General features: G+C 41.7%; 1 protein-coding gene and 1 pseudogene across 2 annotated transcripts in view; one reads left to right on the forward strand and one right to left on the reverse strand.

Annotated features, from left to right (window-relative positions):
• The window catches only part of Znf182 (zinc finger protein 182), a 65,530-nt gene that overhangs the window by 23,053 nt on the left and 34,215 nt on the right, over positions 1-8,262 (reverse strand). Inside the window, exon 1 of one of the 2 annotated variants that reach the window (XM_028776111.1) lies at positions 923-1,124. The exons of the other annotated variant lie outside the window; for it this stretch is intronic. The gene's annotated coding sequence lies outside the window, so the exon portion shown is untranslated. Of the gene's footprint in view, positions 1-922; positions 1,125-8,262 lie in introns of those variants that run through there. 2 annotated transcript variants of the gene reach the window in all.
• Positions 309-1,052, forward strand: LOC114628164 (annotated as a pseudogene).

Below are 8,262 nucleotides of genomic sequence, written 5' to 3' on the forward strand. Positions count from 1 at the left end.
GTCAGAAAATTGGACATAGCATTACCTGAGGATCCAGCTATACCACTCCTAGGCATATACCCAGAAGATGCTCGAACATATAACAAGGACACATGCTCCACTATGTTCATAGCAGCATTATTTATAATGGCCAGAAGCTGGAAAGAACCCAGATGTCCTTCAACTGAGGAATGGATACAAAAAATGTGATACATTTACACAATGGAGTATTACTCAGCTATTAAAAACAATCAATTCAAGAAATTCCTTGAAGGCCCATGTAGGTTTCTTTAAAACTTCGATAATATCCAGACTCAAGTACTAGATCTATGGAGCCCACCAGAAACTGTCCACTGTTCGGAGGCGCCTTCTCTGCCATCCTCCCCCCAGGGGCAATTGATGTGAGTGACACTCTGTCTGACCGGTGCCAGACAACCAACAAGTTTTCTGGCATTAAGTGACCAACCAGAGTCTGATCATAGAAGTTCTGGAGCTCCAGGCCCGTGTACAGGGCAAAGCGGCTGCACGGTACCATTTTGAGGACATTGGCTAGGGCTGTGCACGTGCTATCTGTGCAGCCTCTCTGGAGAATTTATCCCTGAGAGGTCAAGATGCCTGGATCCTTTCTGGCAAGCAGCAGGTAGCTAAAGAAAACCATCAGGTAGCAAAGGATGTCACACTGCGTCAGGCCTTGCTTCAGCTGCCCCAGTATCAGACTGATCTTTTGCTTACCTTCAATCAGACCCCGTAAAGATGAAGGAGCAGGTGGGAACTTTGCAACTGGGTCCCCAAAACAATTAAGCTGGGTGGGTCAAACTCCTTCAAGGAATAAGAAACAGGCCACAGGCTTGGGGGTCATCGATTCCTGGTCTTCTGGGGAATAGGAAGTGTGATCTTGCAAACCTCAAGCTGAACCACTTTCCTTCTCCCTCTATTCCCTTACCCTAAGGTGTCACAGCAGGTCTCTTGGCCCTGAGAATCTGTTGTCATGTCCACCTTGGAGCTTGGGTAACTTTGAGCAGCTGGTGACTAGTCTGACTCTTCATGATTCCAACCTCTTTGGTCCCCAGTAAAGATGGCTGAAACACAACGTGGTGCTGAGGACTCGGGGACCCAGTTCTGAGGGGGGAGTTTCCTTCTGCTTCTTCCCTGGATGTAAACATAAGACACCGTCTATGCAGAAATAAACTTGCTTTATGAAGAACATTAAAAAAAAAGAAATCAGGGAAAGAACACCCTTTACAATAGCTATAAATAATGTAAAATATCTTGGAGCATCTCTAACCAAGCAAGAGAAAGATCTGTATGACAAGAACTTCAAGTCTTAAAAAAATTGAAGAAGATACAGAAGAGGGAATGATCTCCCATCCTCATGAATATGTAGGATTAACACAGTAAAAATGGCCATCCTATCAAAAACAATTTACAGATTCAATGTAAAGCCCCATCAAAACTGTAACACAAGTCTTTACAGACCTTTAAAGGTCAACATTCAACTTCATATAGAAAAACAAACAAACAAAAATCAGAATAGCTAAAACAATAAAAGAGCATCTGTAGATAATAGCATCCTTGATTTCAGACTTTACTATAGAGCTACAGCAATAAAAATTACATGCTACTGGCATAAAAAGAGACAGGTTGTGCAATGGAATCAAACTGAAGATCAGACATAAATCCACACTTATGGACACTTGATTTTGGACAAAGAAGCCAGAAATACACAATGGAAAAGCCTCTTCAGCAAATGACACTGGTAAAAACGGCATTGGTCTAACTGGATGTTAGCATGTAGAAGAATGCAAATAGATCTGTGTCTATCACCTTGAACAAAACTCAAGTCCAAGTGGATCAAAGATCACAATGTAAAACCAGGTATACTAAATCTAATAGAAGGGAAAGTAGGAAATAGTCTTGAATGCATTGGTACAGGAGACAATTTCTTGAACAGAACAGCAATGACTCAGGCTCTAAGATCAACATTGATAAATGGGACCTCATGAAACTGAAAAGCTTTTGTAAGGCAAAGGACACTGTCAATAGGACAAAATGACAAAAGATCATCACTAACCTTACATCTGACAGAGGGATAATATCCAAAATATATAAAGAACTCAAGAAGTTAGACACCAACAAACCAAATACCCAATTTAAAAATGCAGTATTATGCCAGGCAGTGGTGGTGCACGCCTTTAATCCCAGCACCTGGGAGGCAGAAGCGGGCAGATTTCTGAGTTCAAGGCCAGCCTGGTCTACAGAGTGAGTTCCAGGACAGCCAGGGCTACACAGAGAAACCCTGTCTTGAAAAACCAAAAAAAAAAATGCAGTATAGAGTTAAACAAAGAACTCTCAACAGAGGAATCTCTAATGGCTGAGAAATACTTACAAAGAAATATTCAACATCTTAGCCATGAGAAATGCGAATTAAAACTACTTAGAGATTCCAACTTTCACCTGTCAGAATTGGCCAATGTCAATAAAACACAAGTTACAGCTCATGCTGGCAAGGATGTGGAAAAAGGGAACACTCCTCCATTACTGGTAGGAGTGCAAACTTGTACAACCACTATGGAATCAATATGGTGGTTCCTCAGAAAACTGGGAATTGGTCTACCTCAAGATCCAGCTATACCATCCTTGGGCATATACCCAAAGGATGCTTCATCCTACCACAAGAACATGTGCTCTACTATACTCATGGCAGCCTTATTCATAATAGCCAGAAACCCGGAATAACCTAGTTGTCCTTCAACAGAAGAAGGGTAGGGATAAAGAAAATGTGGTACATTTTCACAGTGGAATTATTACTCAGCTGTTAAAAAAATGACATCATAAGATTTGCAGGCAAGGGGGCTGGATTGATGGCTCAGCGGTTAAGAGCACGACTGCTCTTCCAGAGGTCCTGAGTTCAAATCCCAGCAACCACATGGTGGCTCACAGCCATCCGTAATGAGATTGGATGCCCTATTCTGGTGTGTCCGAAGACAGCGACAGTGTACTCATAAATAAAATAAATAAATAAATCTTTAAAAAAAAAAAGATTTGCAGGCAAATGGATGAAACCAGAAAAAAAAATTACTGAGTGAGGTAAACTAGACCTAGAAAGACCCAAGGTATATACTCACTTATAGGTGGAATTAGCTGATAATTAAAGGACAATCATGCTATAATTCACAATCTCAGAGAGGCTAAGGAAAAAGAAGGGCTCAAAGGGAGATGCATGGACTTCCCTGGCAAGGGGAATAGACTTTGTGGGTGGACTGGGGGCAGGTGGTGATGAGAGCAAGTGGGATCAAGCAGGGGGATAGGGGGAGTGGAGAGACAGAAGGAGAACATACTGGGAGAGATTATTGGAATGGGGGAGGCTTTTGAGGAGTGATACAGAAACCCAGTGAGGTGGAAACTCCCTGGAATCTATGACAGTGACCCTAGCAATGTCTCCTAATGTGGTGGCTTGAATATGTATGGCCCAGGGAGTGGCATTATAAGGAGGTGTGACCTTGTTGGAGGAAGTCTGTCACTGTGGGCTTTGAGAACTTCCTCCTAGCTGCTTGTGAGTCAGTCTTCTGTCTGCCTTTGGAACAAGAGGTAGAGCTCCCAGTTCTTCCAGCACCATTGCCTGCTTGGACTTGGCCATGCTTCCCACCATGATGATAATGGATTGAACCTCTAAACCTGTAAGCTAGGCTCAATTATATGTTGTCCTTTATCAGAGTTCCCTTGGTCATGGTGTCTCTTCACAGCAATGGAAACCCTAATTAAGACACCTAGTAATGGGGGATATAGAGTCTGAACAGGCCATCTTCTATATAACCAGGCAAGGCACCTAGCAGTGGGCACCCAGCCACAGAACTTTCCACCTACAATCCGTCCTGCCTGCAAGATAATGCTAGGGTAATGGTGGCGCAGAATTTGTGGGACTGGCTAATCAATGGCTGGCCCATCTTGAGGCCCATGGTATGAGAGAGCCAACGCTTGACACTGTGTAGATGTAGAGGAACAGAGGCAGGGTAGCCCGGAGACCTAGGATAGAACTAAACCCAAATGCCAAAAAGTCAATGAAATGATTCCTAATGATATTCTGCTATACTCATAGATTGGTGCCTAGCTCAACTGTCAACAGAAGGGCATCATCCAGCAACTGATGGGAGAAGATGAACAGACCCACAGCTAAACTCTAGTGGGAGCCAGGGAAATCCTGCAGAAGAGGAAAAGGAACTATAGGAGTCAGAGAGGTCAAGAACACCAGGAAAATGGGGCATAAAGAATCAACTAAACAGGGCTCATAGGAACTCACAGAAACTAAGCTGACAAGCATGGACTCTGTGAGTCTGAACTAGGTCCTTTGCATATACCTTATGACTGCATAGCTTGGTTTCCTTGGAGGTCTTTCAACAATGGGAGTGGGTGTTCCTGAATGTTTTGCCTGCTTTTGAGACCCCTTTTGGAGGCTGTCTTAGTTAGGGTTTTACTGCTGTGAACCATGACCAAAGCAAGTCTTATAAAGGACAACATATATTTGCGGCTGGCTCACAGGTTCAGTGGTTCAGTCTATTATCATCAAGGTGGAAGCATGACAACATCCAGGCAGGCATGATGCAAGAACAGCTGAGAATTCTCCATCTTCATCTGGAGGCTGCTAGCAGAACACTGACTTCCAGACAGCTGAGGGTCTTAAAACCCATACCCACAGAGACACACTTACCCCAACACGGCTATATATACTCCAACAGGGTCGCACTTTCTAATAGTGCCACTCCCTGGGCCGAGTATATACAAATCACTACAGAGGTCCTACTGAACTGTCATGCCCAGTTGTGATATGAGGGTTTATGCCCAGTCTTATTGTATCTTATTAGGCCATGTTTGGTAGATATCCCTAGGAGGTCTGCTCTTTTTTTTTTTTTGAAGGGAAACAGAGAAAGAGTAGATCTAGGGAAGGTAGAGGTCGGGAGAAAGACTGGGAGGAGTGGAAGGAGGGTAAACTGCATTTGGGATATAATAAGAATAATAAAAGTTTTTTTTTTAAAGAATATAACATAAAGGCCATAGGAAAGCTTTTATGGCTTAGGTTTTACCTTTCCTTCCTTTCCCTCTCCCTGTCCCCCCCCCAGCATAGTTGGCTTACCTTTGTCCTTGTTCTACTGCTACTGATGAGCCTGTGCTCATTACCCTGTCCATGGTGTTAGAGGGAGCAGAGAAGACTTTATTAATAAACTAATGCATCCATTCATAGTCTATTTAGGAGCTATCAGAAGAATTGGTGCCATGTGGTTATCTCTGTTTTGCCTAACTTTGATTCAGAGTAGCGAAGTAGCAGCAAAGCTCTAAAAGACTACATGGTTGGGCAAAGAGATGGTTCATCTAGTAAAGTGATTGAATCTCTAGAGTCCAAGTAAAAGAGTAGTGTGTGTCTGTAATCCTAGTGTTTCTATGATGAGATGGGAGGCAGAGGAAGAATTCCCTGGAAGCTTGTAGGTCAGTTAGAGTATCCAGCAGTGAACAACAAAACAAAGACCCTGCTTCAAAGAAGGCAGAAGGTGAGAACTGATAACTATTTGCTATAGCACATGTGTGCTTGTACTCAGACCTATGAATGCACACATCATACACACACAGATACACGTAAAGACCGCATAAATCTAAATAGATTCTGCAGAGTAAATAAAACAGTCTATTAAGTAAGGAGGAAGCCCAAAGAGTGAGCATGAAACTTTGCCAGCTAGATGGCTGACAAAATCAGTATCAAAATGAACTCAAAAAACAGAGTTAAAAAAAAAGGAACAAGTGGAAACATTAAAAGAAAATGCCCTATGGATCTAAACAGAGAGTCCCCAAAAGAAGAAAAATAAATGGCTAGGAAATATCTAAAGCATTTAACATCCTTAGCAATTATGGAAATGCAAATTAAAACTAAATTCAAATTTCACTTTTGTCAGAATTGATAGGATCAAGAAAAAAATTGGCAACAAATGATGGCAAGGAATTGGCAGAAAGAGAAACCCGCACTCATTGTTGGCGGGATTGCAAACTGGTGCAGCCACATTGGAAATCAGTGAGAAGAATTCTAAAAAAGCTAAAAATTAAATCTATTATATGACCCAGCTATACCACTCCTTGGCATATGCCCAAAGGACTTGACATCATACTCCACAGTTAATTGTTCAGATGTGCCTCTATTCACAATATCTAGGAAATGGAAACAACAGATAAATGTTTCTCAACAGATAAATGAGTAATGTGGTACAAATATACAATGAAATATTATTCAGATATAATGAAAAATGAAACCAAGAAACTTGCAGATAAATGGATGGAGCTAAAAAATATACTGAATAAGGAACCACAGACCCACATAAAGAAGCAGCTCAGTTGTGGACCATGGCTCCTACTCTTTCTTTAGATGTAAGTTTATAACTTAGAATTAACTGAGGTAACAGGACATTTAGAAAGGGCGGGGTGGGGGTGGTTAGGAGAGTAGAAGCTCTAGAGAGGGAAGTAGGAGGACACCAGTGCTATGAAGAAGGAAATGGGGAAAATGGGGGACACTTTAACAGGGGAGGTAGGAGGAAGGGAGAAGTGGGGAGGAAAGATAAACACCACCAAGGAATTTTGAAAAAGCTAGAGGGAATCATTTTATGTTTACTTAAAATTACATATTTTTATGTCTATAGGTACACACACACACACACACTTTAGATGAAGTTATGACACTTGAGATAACAATGCTCTCCCCAAAAGTAATAAGACTAACAAAAATCCAGGTGCCAGGCAAGGGACATCTCTTTTCAAGTGGCTGGTCAGAAGAGTTAAAGGGACCTCTTAAACAATATAGGCTATTGTCTTTGTCTGTTATAGGATATTTGATCATACGGTGGACCCTAAAATTGTGTTATTTACTGAAAAAGCCTGATTCTAGTTGTGGTGTGAGACACTGTCTTAACTGTATTTATGAAACCTCAACAATATGGTTGCCTAAACATATTTTTTTTTAAAAAAAAAAGAACATTAATTGGCATGTTAATGTGGTTAGGGGAAATTTAACAAAGTCCTATCCCTAAATGAAGAGCTATAGGCAATTAATGGCTACCGAGAGAGGGAAAACCAGTCTTCTCCAGGGACAAGGCCCTTGATAAATTAGCCAATCCCAAATGGTCAGCCCTAAACACATACACAACAACTGAACAACACTAAAGAGACTCAGCAGGTTACATTTTAAAGTTTACATGTGTATCACTATAGTAATAACAATATTAAAGAATAAAAGATCATGAATTTGAGAGGGAGTGAGAGTTTATGGGAGGAGTTGGAAGGAGAAGGAATGGGGAAATGATGTAGATACAGTACTCATGTGAAATTCTACAAACAATAAAAATAAAAAGAGACAAACATGGGTTGAAGCTATAGTGGTGGTAAGGCTACTTGTCTACAGACCAAGACTTTGTGTAAGCAGGCATGCATGGGCCACTCAGGCCCATGGCTGATTTAGGCCTTCAGTGTATAAGGCTGCTCCCAACAAGAATGACCTCCATAAGCTCATATATTTGAATGCTTCGTCATTAGGGAGTGGCACTACTTGGGAAGAGTTATGAGGTATAGCCTTGTTGGAGCAGGCATGACCCTGTAGGAGGAAGTGTGTCATTGGGAGTGGGCTTTGAGGTTTCAAAAGCCCAAGCAAGGCTCAGTGTCTCTTCTTGCTGTATGTGGCTCCAGATGTAGAAATCTCAGGTACCTCTCCAGCACCATGTCTCTCCACTATGATGATAATGGACTGAACCTCTAAACCTGTAAACCAGTCTCAATTAAATGTAGTCCTTTATAGGAGTTGCCTTAATCACAGTGTTTTTAACAGCAATAGAACTCTGAGTAAGACAGTATGTGCAAGGCTCCCTGGGTTTGATCCTCACCTTCCAAAATAAATAAGAGAAAATTTATAAGACTAACTTTAAAATCACAGTAGAAAAATGCTTAAATAGTGCTTAGAGAGTAACATATTTGCCACAGAAATGTGGTGACCTGAGTTTAATTCCTGGAACCCATGTAAAGGTGGAAGGAGGAAACTGATTTCAAAAGCTATCCTCTCACCTTTACATGTATGCTATGAGACCTTCCCATAATAGTCATTCTTATTTTTTTATTGGATGTTTTTATTTACATTTTATATGTTGTCCCCTTACCCCATCCCCCACCCACCCAGGAACCCCCTATCCCCTCACCCCTCCTCCTTCTTCTCTGCGGATGTAACCCCTACCTACCCCCCCTCCCACCTCCCCACCCTCAAAT

Source organism: Grammomys surdaster, unplaced genomic scaffold, assembly GCF_004785775.1.
Source record: "Grammomys surdaster isolate TR1022 unplaced genomic scaffold, NIH_TR_1.0 265, whole genome shotgun sequence".
NCBI lineage: Eukaryota > Metazoa > Chordata > Mammalia > Rodentia > Muridae > Grammomys > Grammomys surdaster.